Source organism: Mytilus trossulus, chromosome 12 (genome assembly GCF_036588685.1).
Source record: "Mytilus trossulus isolate FHL-02 chromosome 12, PNRI_Mtr1.1.1.hap1, whole genome shotgun sequence".
NCBI lineage: Eukaryota > Metazoa > Mollusca > Bivalvia > Mytilida > Mytilidae > Mytilus > Mytilus trossulus.
The window spans coordinates 15,349,821-15,362,201 of NC_086384.1; the positions used below are offsets into that span (position 1 = coordinate 15,349,821).

Genomic DNA, 12,381 nt, shown 5'->3' on the forward strand with positions numbered 1-12,381 from the left:
CACAGAATCAGGACCCACCAGCACCCGTCAGGACCGAATCACCAGCACAGTACGTTCTCTCGCAGGACAACCATACCCACCGTGAATCAGCCCTTCTGTATTTCACTGGTCTTTTTTTTTAATTTATTCAACAAATTTCGCTTGTCCAGGTGTCAATAACGGTGATGTCCACACCATGAGTAGTTTGTTAATTGCGTGCCGTGTGCCGAATGTCGCCCCTCCTCTAAAAAAAGGACGGTATAAAAACTATTTGTCATATACAATCTTGCAAACGATTGTCGTCCAATTATAACACTCGTTACATTGTTCTTTGGTATATTTAGAATCCGTAATAAACCTTAATTATCTGGAAAATGAGATAATGAATTATCTGACGGTATTCTTCAGTAAATATAATCTGGCAAACGATTGTCGTCCAATCAGAACACTCGTTACATTGTTTTTTTGTATATTTATCGGTCAATATCAGCCCTCGAGCCATGCGGCTCTTGGGCTGATATTGAACCTAGAGCTGATAATACCGGCACGGGACATTTGCGCTTTTTCATAGGACATTTACGCTTTTTTTTGTGGACACTTGCGCTTCAAAACATAGGACATTTGCGCTTTTTAAAAATGGACATTTGCGCTTTTCACATAGGACATTTGCGCTTTTTTTATATATATATCTATGACTTCCCTTTTCTTTTATCCGGGCTTGGGACCGGCAGGTTTGACCGGGCAGAGTTAAAGTCATTATTTATGGTTAAAAGTTTAAAAATCATTTCATAGCACAAACATGTCATATTGTTGATATTTGTTTAAAAGTTTATGTACAGCTAAAAGTACACATTCTTATGAAATAAAACCATGCATGTACTGTCGTCACAATTACAGGTCAGTTACAGCTTGATATTCGAAGCCCAATGAGTGAACAAATCTTGTGCTAACACGACCGGTTGGTCGGAGGCCCGGTATTTTTATGTCTCCTGCAACGCGTTTAGCTAAATACTAGTAATCAAAAATCAAAAACCTAAGGTTGTAGACGCAAATTCCTGGAAAGAAGAGTCACTTCAGTTCCTATATTCCGAAGTTCCTTAATTATACAAAAGTGCCGCTGTAATGGGGTCCGTTTTTGATATGTCAAATATAAAATTAGGTGGGAAACTTTTAAATGCAATATTCATGAATTAAATGAAGGTACTTTCGAGGAGACAATAAAATTCAGTTGAAAATATAATTATATGAAAAGGTGGGTATTTTGAATTTAAACAAAAATGTAACTAGTGTCGGATTCTGGGGGAGTATATGTGCTTAAATAAAAAATAATTTTCTGCATAAAAAGGTCCAAACTTTTTTAGCCTCGCTCCGCTCGGCGAAACATCCTCATCATTTCAACCCTGGCTACGCCACTGTCAATGATGAGTGTGGCCAAGTTTAGTTTAATTTAGCCCAGTAGTTTCAGAGGAGAAGATTTTTGTAAAAGCTTTAATCTTCTTTCAAAGTTTGGTACAAATCCAGGATAGTTTAAGAAAGTTATTTAAAAAATTTCAAAAACTTTAACCACAGAGTGAATATTTGTGGGGGCGACGACGGAATGTAGGATTGCTATGTTTCACTATTTCGAAAAATGTTGAAGGCTAGCAAAATTAAGACCACTTGTAAGTAATATACAAAAAAACAGGAAATAAATTTTTACAAAATTTCCATCTGAATATTAGCTTGATTGTAAACAAACTTCTGTTCATGTTTAGTACAGAGTTATTAAAATTTCAAAAACTGAGTGAATATTTGTAGAAGACTACAAAAGAAATGTAGGATGGCTTAGGTAGTCTTGCTTTTGCCACTAAAGTTGCAGGCGCTATAAAAACATGAAAATAAGTTCATGGTCAGATGTACCTCATCAGACAAACATGTTTAACTTTATATAATCATTCTGTATACCAAATATAGTTGACCTTTTTTTGAATATCTCTTATAACTTTTACTTAGAGTATCCAAGAAATAATCCTTATCACAAAATTTAAATATGAACAAATATCCATGAAAATAAGGTCAAGGTCAGAAGAACCTTGTTAGACAGACATGTGCACCATACAATCATTCCATCCATTTAAAACATAAGTAAACATGAAGAATTACCTTGTTTCAGAGAACCAAGGTTCCTCCAGAGCACTGTTAGATAAGGGGGAGCTAACTCGTATGTGCTGGAACCAAGGGACAGGGGGGTCAGTCTATCGCTAGACTTAATGTTCTGATAGGCATAGCTAAAACGCAAGGAAGGTTTTCATAATTCAATTACTGTAACAATTTAAACGAATGATGATAACAAATCAATTAGTTAACCGGTGAATTTCAAATAATAATAGTAATCTAATTAAAGTACAAAGTATCAAATCTAAATATCAAGGCCAAAGTAAAACTATTTCTCTTTAAAATGTAAAATATAAAATAAATGCCAAAATTACTAAATCATAAAATATACTTAATCTCAAATTCAAAAATGCAAAGTCTCAAAATAAAAGCTTCTCAAAAGTATTTTCTAATTTTAAATTTATGAGTCAGAGATAAATTTAGTCTCACACTACACAGTCAACTGGTAGACTGGTAGACAGTCTTATAGGGCCAGTATAATGACATGAGAAGTGTGAGGTTACGCTTCCGAAACACTGACTGTTATCTTAAAAATTCCCCAAAATAAAAGGTGAGTAAAAAAATACATTTTTGTCTAAACACTACAAAGTCAACTGGGAGACTGATCGACAGTCCTACAGACCCAGTATAACAGACTTTAGCAGTGCAAGGTTAGGTTTCCGAAAGGTGACTGATTTTCCTAAATTTCACAACGCTATTTATATTAAAACCAAATATAAATCAATATGACTCGACATGTAGATATTACTCTCATTAACAAAAAATAGACATTAATTAACAAAGCCTAATCCTATAATGTTTTGATTACAGCTTTGATAAAAAAACGTAAACTTTCCAAGTGACATATGCTAATTACAATTAGTCTTTCAAAATTAAGTGCTTTGAGCAAACTGTGACATTTCAAGTACTAATGCCACAGCATAGGTAAAATTAATTAAACAGATTAATTAAAACTTTTACAAAATTCAAACATTAAATTTTCTTTCATAAATTAAAACATTTTTTTTTATTCAAAATAACACTAACACAAATTTAAGCCAAATAACATACCATGACAAATACATAATCACAAAACTGAACATTAATCACTGAACCATGACTTGTTTAGGCTAGGCATTCCCTCAGGATGGTAATAATGAATTGCTGTTTAAAGTCCTGTGGCAATTAAATGCATATTCAGGACAGGTTCGTGAATATTAAGCCTACTTTGTGCAATCCACAAATAGAGCAGCAGCAAATGCCATTTTTTAAATCATTGGTTTTAACATGACAGGGGGTCCAACTTGAGACCAACGCAATAACACAAGACCACTGATGTAATCTTTGTATGAAGGACATGTATACCTTTTTTATAATTTTATAATATACCAAATATATAGTCAGCCATATTACACATAAGGTTGCAACCATTTGATTTTCGAGGGGGGGGGGGGGGCTATGTTTTTTTTTCCCTGTGCAAACTTTTTTTTTCGCCTTTGGCGAAGAACAATACATTTTTTTTCTTTCAATTTTAGCATTACATAGTGGCAGCTGAGGGTGAAACCAAAATTTTTTTTTCTCATGGTCCAAAACAAATTATTTTTTCACCAAAACCTGGAAACAAACTTTTTTTTCCAAAAAAAAACCATAGCCCCCCCCCCCCCCCCCCCCCCCCCCGAAAATCAAATGGTTGCTGCCTAAAAAATGTCAAATTCATGTCATAACAAGAATGTGTTCAAAGTACCCAACATGGATGCCCCCACTCGCATTATCATTTTACATGTTCAATGGAACATGAAATTGGGTAAAAAGTCTTCTTTGGCATTAAAATTAGAAAGATCATACCATAGGGAATGTGTGTACTAAGTTTCAAGTTGATTGGACTTCATCAAAAACTACCTCGACTAAAAACTTTTAACCTGAAACTTGCACTTTCCTTTTCTATTTTAATTGGACCGTGAAATTGGGGTCAAAAGTCTAATTTGGCTGTAAAATTAGAAAGATCATATCATAAGGAACATACATACTAAATTTCATGTTGATTGCACTTCAGCTTAAAAAAAACCTACCTTGACCAAAAACTTTAACCTGAAGCGGGACAGACGGACGAACGGTACGACAAACGGACGAACAGACCAGAAAACATAATGCCCCTCTACTATCATAGATGGGGCATAAAAACACCCTGGTTATTGAACCTGAAATATAGGGTAAAATGTATAATGAAACACCATGAGGCATCTGCATACAGATATGGAGCTATCGAGCCTCTTCTACAGTTTGCATAATTATGATTTTACATAAATCCTTTTAGCATTATAGTCACCTATTAACAGCATTGGTAGCTATATGATGGTAATCAGCAAACACAATGATCAATTCTGTAAGGTAGTGCTTAAAGCATCGTTTATTTTGGGTCTTATTCAAACCAGCAAAGAAATTACACAAAAAATTCTTAAAAAAGTTGAATGATGATGATCGACACCTAATGGAAATATAAATCATCTGCATGTGTGTCATACCGTGGACCACAGAAATCTCTTCCCCCTTTACTTATCCAAATTCAAATGAAATGAGGCTGGTTTTTCAAATATATTTTATTTACCAATTATAATTATTATGATATATCACAATGATACAAAATATCCAAATGAAACCAAACACAATCTGCTTTTGTTAGGTGTGTACGAATATCAAAAAACAAATTGATTCTAGGGATAAGATTTTGGACACGTCTGTAAATTATCTCTACAATAAAAAGGAGGAAAAGGATCTGCATCATGGGTTTTGTATCATTAGCATAATATTACATTTATACAAAATAAATGTTGACATTACTGAGGATTCTATTTATTTTCCGGGTTGTTTTTATAATATTGTTTTGAATACTAATTAGGGGGAGATAATCCTAATGTAATTTCCAATTAAATAAGCATTATGAATTAAAATTAAATCATGTCTAATTTTTGATACATGTATTAAATTCTGTAAACAGAGTAATTATTCTTTGTTTAATAAAAAAAACTTTTTATTGCTAACCAAACTTATAAAAGAATTCCATAAACAACAGAATCCTCAATTAGTGCCAACTTTTAAAAATGACATTAAAAAAACATTACAATTCTTAAACAAAGGAAATTAAAGCTATGTTTATGCTACAATAAAAAATACATGAATCAAATTATTTTTTGATAACAAACTCAACTTATTTACTGGGTTATAAAAAAACAAAATAGCAGAGACGTGGATTAAGAGGATTTTTCAGCGGGCCCCCTTCAGTGGGAAAAATTTGGTTTAATATTTAGGGAATCACTAAAACATGACTGGAGCAGGGCACCGCTGAAGCAGTCAGTGCCCCCCATATTCCTGGAAAATTTCTGGATCCACCACTGACTAAATATCTTGATCTGTGCAAAAAATTATTAGATCACCAAGGATATGTTTAACAATTCATTTCATATTTTTAATCACATGCTGTTTTAAAATAAAAAGTAAAGTTTATTTACTCACACCAAATTTCTAAGCATATTAATCTTTATTAAATATCCCCCCCCCAAACCCCTTTTGGAGGAAAAATTTGGTTGATTGTACAGGAAATGACTGGTGTTGGGCCCCTTTATGTTAAGTTCTGGATTCGCAAATAGGTAAAGTGAGTAAGTGTATGATATAGATATAGGAAGATGTGGTGTGAGTGCCAATGAGACAACTCTCCATCCAAATAACAATTTAAAAATTAAACCATTATAGGTTAAAGTACGGCCTTCAACACGGAGCCTTGGCTCACACCGAACAACAAGCTATAAAGGGCCCCAAAATTACTAGTGTAAAACCATTCAAACGGGAAAACCAACGGTCTAATCTATATAAACAAAATATATGTTTGTTTATCCATCTACAACTTTAACCCACAATTATCAAGATTAAATGGGACTTTCTCTAAACTTTCAAATAATCTTCAGTATCTGCCAACACTGTGTTCCATTGTTTTCACTTCAAAAAGGTTGGGAAAACCCAAAATTTCATTATAATCAATTAAAAAACATACTGCCTTTAGTACAGAAAATCAGCTGAAAGTTTCAATGAAAATCTACCAAGCTGTGGATGAGAGCTGATGATGGACAAACAAATAAACAATACAAATCTTCTTTAACACCCCATTTCAAAGGCATATTTATGGGGATGTCTCCTCTCCCTGTTGCGGGAAAAATTTTGTTTAATCAATTGCGCTTGCCCCCTCTAAGAAAGTCCTTTAGGACCCCGCAAAATTTAAGTTTTAATGATTCATCAATTAAAAAACAATAATTGAATGCAAATGGAATACAAATAATATAAATAAAAAAATATCCAATTTGAAACTCAATACAGGAATAAAAACAATTTGTTTACAACTCATTCTGCCACAAGATTACTGTCTAAGGATTCTATTAAAAAAAAATAGTAACAGTTCAGCCACGGTTTGCAGGATATTGTCTGAAGATTGTACCACACAAGGCAGCAAAGGTGACACTTTCAACTGAAAAGAAATAAAGTCAAGTTTTAATTATTGTTTGATTTCGAATTAATTATTATTCTGGAATATAATAACATTTAATGTGCAATTTTTCAAATAAAAAAAGAACCTGATATCACTGAATGTGAAATATAAAAAATAGAAGATGTGGTAGGATTGCCAATGAGACAACTCTCCACAAGAGACAGAAATTTAAAACAACTATAGACTGTATGATGGTCGACAATGAGCAATGCCCATAAACTATTATCAAGTCAACTATAAAAGATTCCCAAAATGACATCTGTAAAACAATTCAATCAAGATAACTAATGGCCTCTTTTATGTACAAAAAATGAACAAAAAACAAATATGTAACACATCAACATACAACCCCAGAAACAGGCTCCTGAAGACAAAAATAAACTTTCCAAACTTTTCTGAGACTTAAGGTGGTACCTTACACTACATGGAGATAACTCTGTAAAATCAGCTAAACGTTTTAATTACGTTGTGTTATTTAGGGAGGATTAAGCTTTTTAATGATCAAAAGTAGTGTTTGTAAAACTGCTATATAATCAGTGTAATTTATCTGATAAAATAGTTCGTTCAACGTTTTTGAAATTTTTATATTTTTGTCAAAGGGTCAAAAATAATACTTTGTCAAAATTTTATGAAAATATAAACGAGCCAAATTAATTTTAGTGAAAGTGTAGGGTACCACCTTAACATCAATTTTCCATGAGTAATTATTTGAAATATTCAACATGATCGATGAATGCAGAAGCTGCTGATAAATTCACTAAACAAAAAGTTAAAATAATAGACCACTTTCGAGTTCATCCGTCACCGGCAAAAACTCGTCAATTATACAAGCCTTTATGACGTCATTTACCAGATAGAGGGGCTCGCCTGTATCCCTGCACTATTTACGTTCATCAAGCGTCTTAGTGATCGTCTTTGTGCAGGATAAACTAGAAATAATGGTTGCTCTGTAGGTACTTACTGACATTTCCCTAATGACAGCAGTGTTGATTGTCAATTTTGAGAATTCAATTTGCCGAATAATTCGTGAAATATAGAATTATAGTTTTCCAACCACTCGCTCAACATTGGAAGGAAGTGACGACGCCCCTAAACGCACAAATGACAATGATAAAGGCGCGTATAATTGACGAGTTTTTTCCTGTGACGGATGAACTCGAAAGTGGTCTATTGAATACGGTATGTTATTTGTTGTTTAGCTGACACTTACTCCACACAAAATTTATGTTAAAAATGTAGGAATAAAATTCTTTTGAAAGTTGAAACGAATATATGAACCACTGAATGTAAGGCAGTTATTATGCATCTTTTTATAAAAGCTATTTTTTTACTTGATATCAGGTTATATCACCTTCATATTTCTTGTTCAGGAAAGGGACAAAAAATCAGTAAAAATGGATACATAGATATCTAGGGGCATAGATACATGTATAATTAAAATTTAAATTGTTTGTTGATTAATAAATTCTCACCTTAAACAGCTCTCTTTACTCCTCAAGCAAGTTACCCAAAGGAAACTTGTGATGCCAACCTGTAAAACAAAGTTCAAGGTCAGTTATTCGCAACTTTAAAAAATATATATAGATCATAATAATTGATTAAAAGTTCTCGAATAACATACAAAATTCTGTGAGAAAATAATTGGTATTCAAAATCAAACTAATGGTTATGTTTTCTGCTCTTTGTATGTTTTTTTTATCTCTCCAACTCATTCTCGATTGCTATTTTCAATTCTATAAAGTTTGCAATACAAAAATAAACTTGTACTTTATCATATAGTATAGTATTTCAAACCTTTAAAAAAACAATTGATATCAATTACTATTAAATTATGATGGATGGATGGATGGATGGTTGTTTAACGTCCAGTGGCAAGTCAGATGCATTTTCAGGTTGAGAACATGATAATGATAAATGAATATTAACCCCGCTTTGTACTAGACCGACACGCTAAGCCGGATTTTTAACGTGCTAGCTCACAAGGTAGCAGTTCGCAGGAAGACATGTCACCTTACCCGGACACATTATTCTGACTCCGGGCCGACCAGTCTTTGCTCTAACTCCTTAATGCCGTATTAAATTATGAAAAAAACTAAAAGCTTGTATACCTACCATCATGTTAACAATATCAGATATTCAAGTCTTACTCCCCACACCATGAAAACATTGTAATTTCAACAACCTGGAAAAAAATGTTTTTAAGATTAAATTGTACATAAGATTTTTTTAAAAGTGTAACAAAATTATGCCTTGTCACATTTCTTATGAATTTTTCTTATACTATCATTTTCTGTATGTTAACTTGATACCTAAGGTACAAAACAATTCAATTGAATACAAGTTGTTGTTCACATCCATTTGTATTTTTGTGCATCTGATGAGTTGAGCCTTTTTCAACTGATTTTTATAGTTCGTTCTTATGTTGTACTGTTATACCACTGTCCCAGGTTAGGGGGAGGGTTGGGATCCTGCTAACATGTTTAACCCCGCCACATTATTTATGTACATGCTTGTCCCAAGTCAGGAGCCTGTAATTCAGTGGTTGTCGTTTGTTTATGTGTTACATATTTGTTTTTCGTTCATTTTTTTTACATAAATAAGGCCGTTAGTTTTCTTGTTTGAATTGTTTTACATGGTCTTATCAGAACCTTTTATAGTTGACTATGCAGTATGGGCTTTGCTCATTGTTGAAGGCTGTACAGTGACCTATATTTGTTAATGTCTGTCATTTTGGTCTTTTGTGGATAGTTGTCTCAATGGCAATCATACCACATCTTCTTTTTAATGTGTTATAAAATTGTTCAGCATTGATGTAGATGTCCTCAAAATCAAACCCATTATAAACAAATAATTTAAAATGCCTATAATAATATGATCATTAGTTTTGTGGAATTTTTCAACTCACCACATATTTTTCATGGTAAGGCCTCAGACTGGGTTGAAGATTTAATTGACCATCTTCCTTAAGAGCTGCTATCCTAACCTGGAAGGTGGTTTATGTCCTCATCTTATTGTCCATTTGCTTTCAGAAATAACATTATGTAAAAATAAATATCAGATGCACTTTTTAAGTCTTTTGAAATTTCACCTAATCAATTGTAGTTACCCACAATTTCTCCCACCCTCCAAATCTATTATCTATAGCTAGAGCTCTGCTTACATTTTTTTTGATTTACAGAACTCTAAATAAAAGTAATTTTAGCAAGTATACATCTGATATTTAAAGAAAATGTGTACAAAAGTGAATATTTTAATTAAAAAAGTTATATTCCATATAAACACTCAGGAAATTTCAAGTATAATGAGTATAACAAAGGAATTACCTCCCTTTTGTCCTGAAAATTTCACCCTGTTGAGACTCCACACCCTTTAAATATTTAACAATACAAAATTTGTATAATTAAAATAAAGAAATAATAATATGTAAAAACTACAACACATTTCAATAAAGGGATGCGCTTTAGCACATGATACGGCCGTTGCTCTTTTAAGTTTCACCAAAACTGCATAAAATCCCCCTTTTTTAAGTATAAAAATTCATTACTTAAGAAAATGTAAAATCTAAAATTAATAAAAAGGGAAAGGGAGCTTATGTCAATAGATATAAACAATTCACCAAAGTTTCATGGACATTGGTGAAAGCCTTTTTGAGTTATTGTCCAGGTGTGAAAAATCCCCCTTTTTTATGAATAAAGCCCCATAAATCCAAAACTTAAAATCCGGAATTTATAAAAATTGAAAGGGAGCAATAACAAAATGTATATAAAAATTCAGGAAACTAAAAAAAAACCACTTTACATATTTTTTTTTTAGATTCTCCATTCTAAACCAACTGGAGGCCTTTTGACTAGACAGACCATTATTAAGTTGACAAGTAAAATTTGTCTGTTCCATTTCATTTTCAAATTAAAAATGAAATAGAGATACAGGGGATGGGGGAATAACGAAGAAGATCTAACAATTGTAAATACAAGCTTCCTATCTAATTGAAAATGGAGAATCTTTACACTTTTTTTTTTTTTTTTTTTTATTATAAAAAAATACATTTTTTGAAATATATACAAAAAAAATTTGAATAACATTCTTCAGTTTTATCACATAATCATTGCTGCAGCCACAGCTTCCTGAAATAGAAATAAACATTCTTAAACATATTTGTCAAAACAAGATCAAACCGATATACCGATTTATACAATTATTAGCAAAAAAGGATGATAAAATCAATGGTTGATGTGCATCATGTTTATTTTCCTTTATTAGTTGTATGAATTAATGCATTGGTTTTCTAGTTTGAAACTGTTTCACATTTTGTTATGTTCAGGCAGGGCCTTTAAAACTGGTACTGTAAAACCAGAAATTATTGCATGCTATTCTTGTGATTTTTCAACAAATGGACAAATATGCAAGATAAATAATCCCAAGATTTCAGAAAAATCTGGCCTCAAAGTTTTGCATTAGAGATTAGATTTATAAATACAAGTTCCTATTGTGATATTCAACCAGTTGCATTATTTACATTCATATAGGTTTTGCTCATTGTTGAAGGTCCTACAGTGATTGTAATTTGCTTCTCTTATTGATAGTTGAGTAGTTGGCAATCTTATAACATCTCCTTATTCTTAAATACCCAATCCCGATTACCAGTATAATTAAAACTATTAATTTGGAAAATATTTCAAAATACATGTGTTCATAAAAAAATACATGGTGAATTTAAAAGTTCATTTATCAATATTTTAGTTTCTTACCATAAAATTCAGCTCCAATGGCCGTTTCCCAGCTTCAATCCTTGCAGACAAGCTGTGGTGCTAACCTGAAATATAAAATACAAAATTGTTTTAAAGGATATCTTCTGAAATACTGTATCTATGATATATAAAATGGGTTATATATGCGATAGGTTTTGAGAACATTGGTTAGACATCAATCCAACAACACAATTCAATCCTAAAAGGAGTAGGCTTAAAAGGATTAAGTTGGCCCTAAGATTTTTTTTTTTTTTAAATCAAGCCCAAATACTACAAATTTAACATATATATTGTTCTGGTATCATTATTGATACAAAATAAACACTTCATTTTGGCACCTGACACTATAAACTATTAAGTTATGACATCTTGATTATGCAATTCTGGTGTATTCGCAAAAGCACCAATTAAGGTCCAATTTTTCACAATTCAGAACAGTTTTTAGCATATCCAGTAATAGTTTACGTCTTTTTATTTAAATACATATATTACCCTTGGTTCCTATAAGTTACGAAACATTTTGGATCAAAGGTATTCTTTAAGCTTTTAGGTAAGAAAATTCACAAAATTATAGCATTTTGATAATATCTCCCAATATAGCTAATTATGGAGACTACAATGTATTATAAAGAAGCAATTTATTTTAAGTCACACTAAGTTTCTTGAAATATATCCATTTAAAATCCAAATTGGGGCCCCCTTTGATATTCTATGATAAAAGTTGAAATTTAAAATCTATTATAAGGCCATACTTTGCCAAGAGACCATTGTCATATGATACTGATAAAATAAAGAGTATATACTGTTGACCAAACTCTTATAAACCTTTAACCCTAAAAAAGTCAGTATTCATTTTAAAATAATCTTATTTATAGATTATTTTTTTTTAAACAGGATTAACAATACTGGTACCTACCTACATATTAGCTGTATTTGACCACCAAGTCTTATTCCCACACCATGAAAACATGCCACAGAAAGTACCTA

General features: G+C 32.0%; 2 long non-coding RNA genes across 2 annotated transcripts; both read right to left on the minus strand.

The window, feature by feature from the left end:
• Window positions 1-5,992: 5,992 nt before the first annotated feature.
• Window positions 5,993-10,555, minus strand: LOC134693006 (uncharacterized). Its single transcript, XR_010102313.1, has 4 exons — window positions 9,552-10,555; window positions 8,759-8,828; window positions 8,119-8,177; window positions 5,993-6,625 (listed from the first exon to the last, which is right to left on the minus strand). It is a non-coding gene; the product is annotated as an uncharacterized LOC134693006 (long non-coding RNA).
• A 129-nt stretch (window positions 10,556-10,684) lies between these two features.
• Window positions 10,685-12,381, minus strand: LOC134693054 (uncharacterized). The gene is made up of 3 exons (XR_010102318.1): window positions 12,311-12,381; window positions 11,395-11,459; window positions 10,685-10,770 (listed from the first exon to the last, which is right to left on the minus strand). It is a non-coding gene; the product is annotated as an uncharacterized LOC134693054 (long non-coding RNA).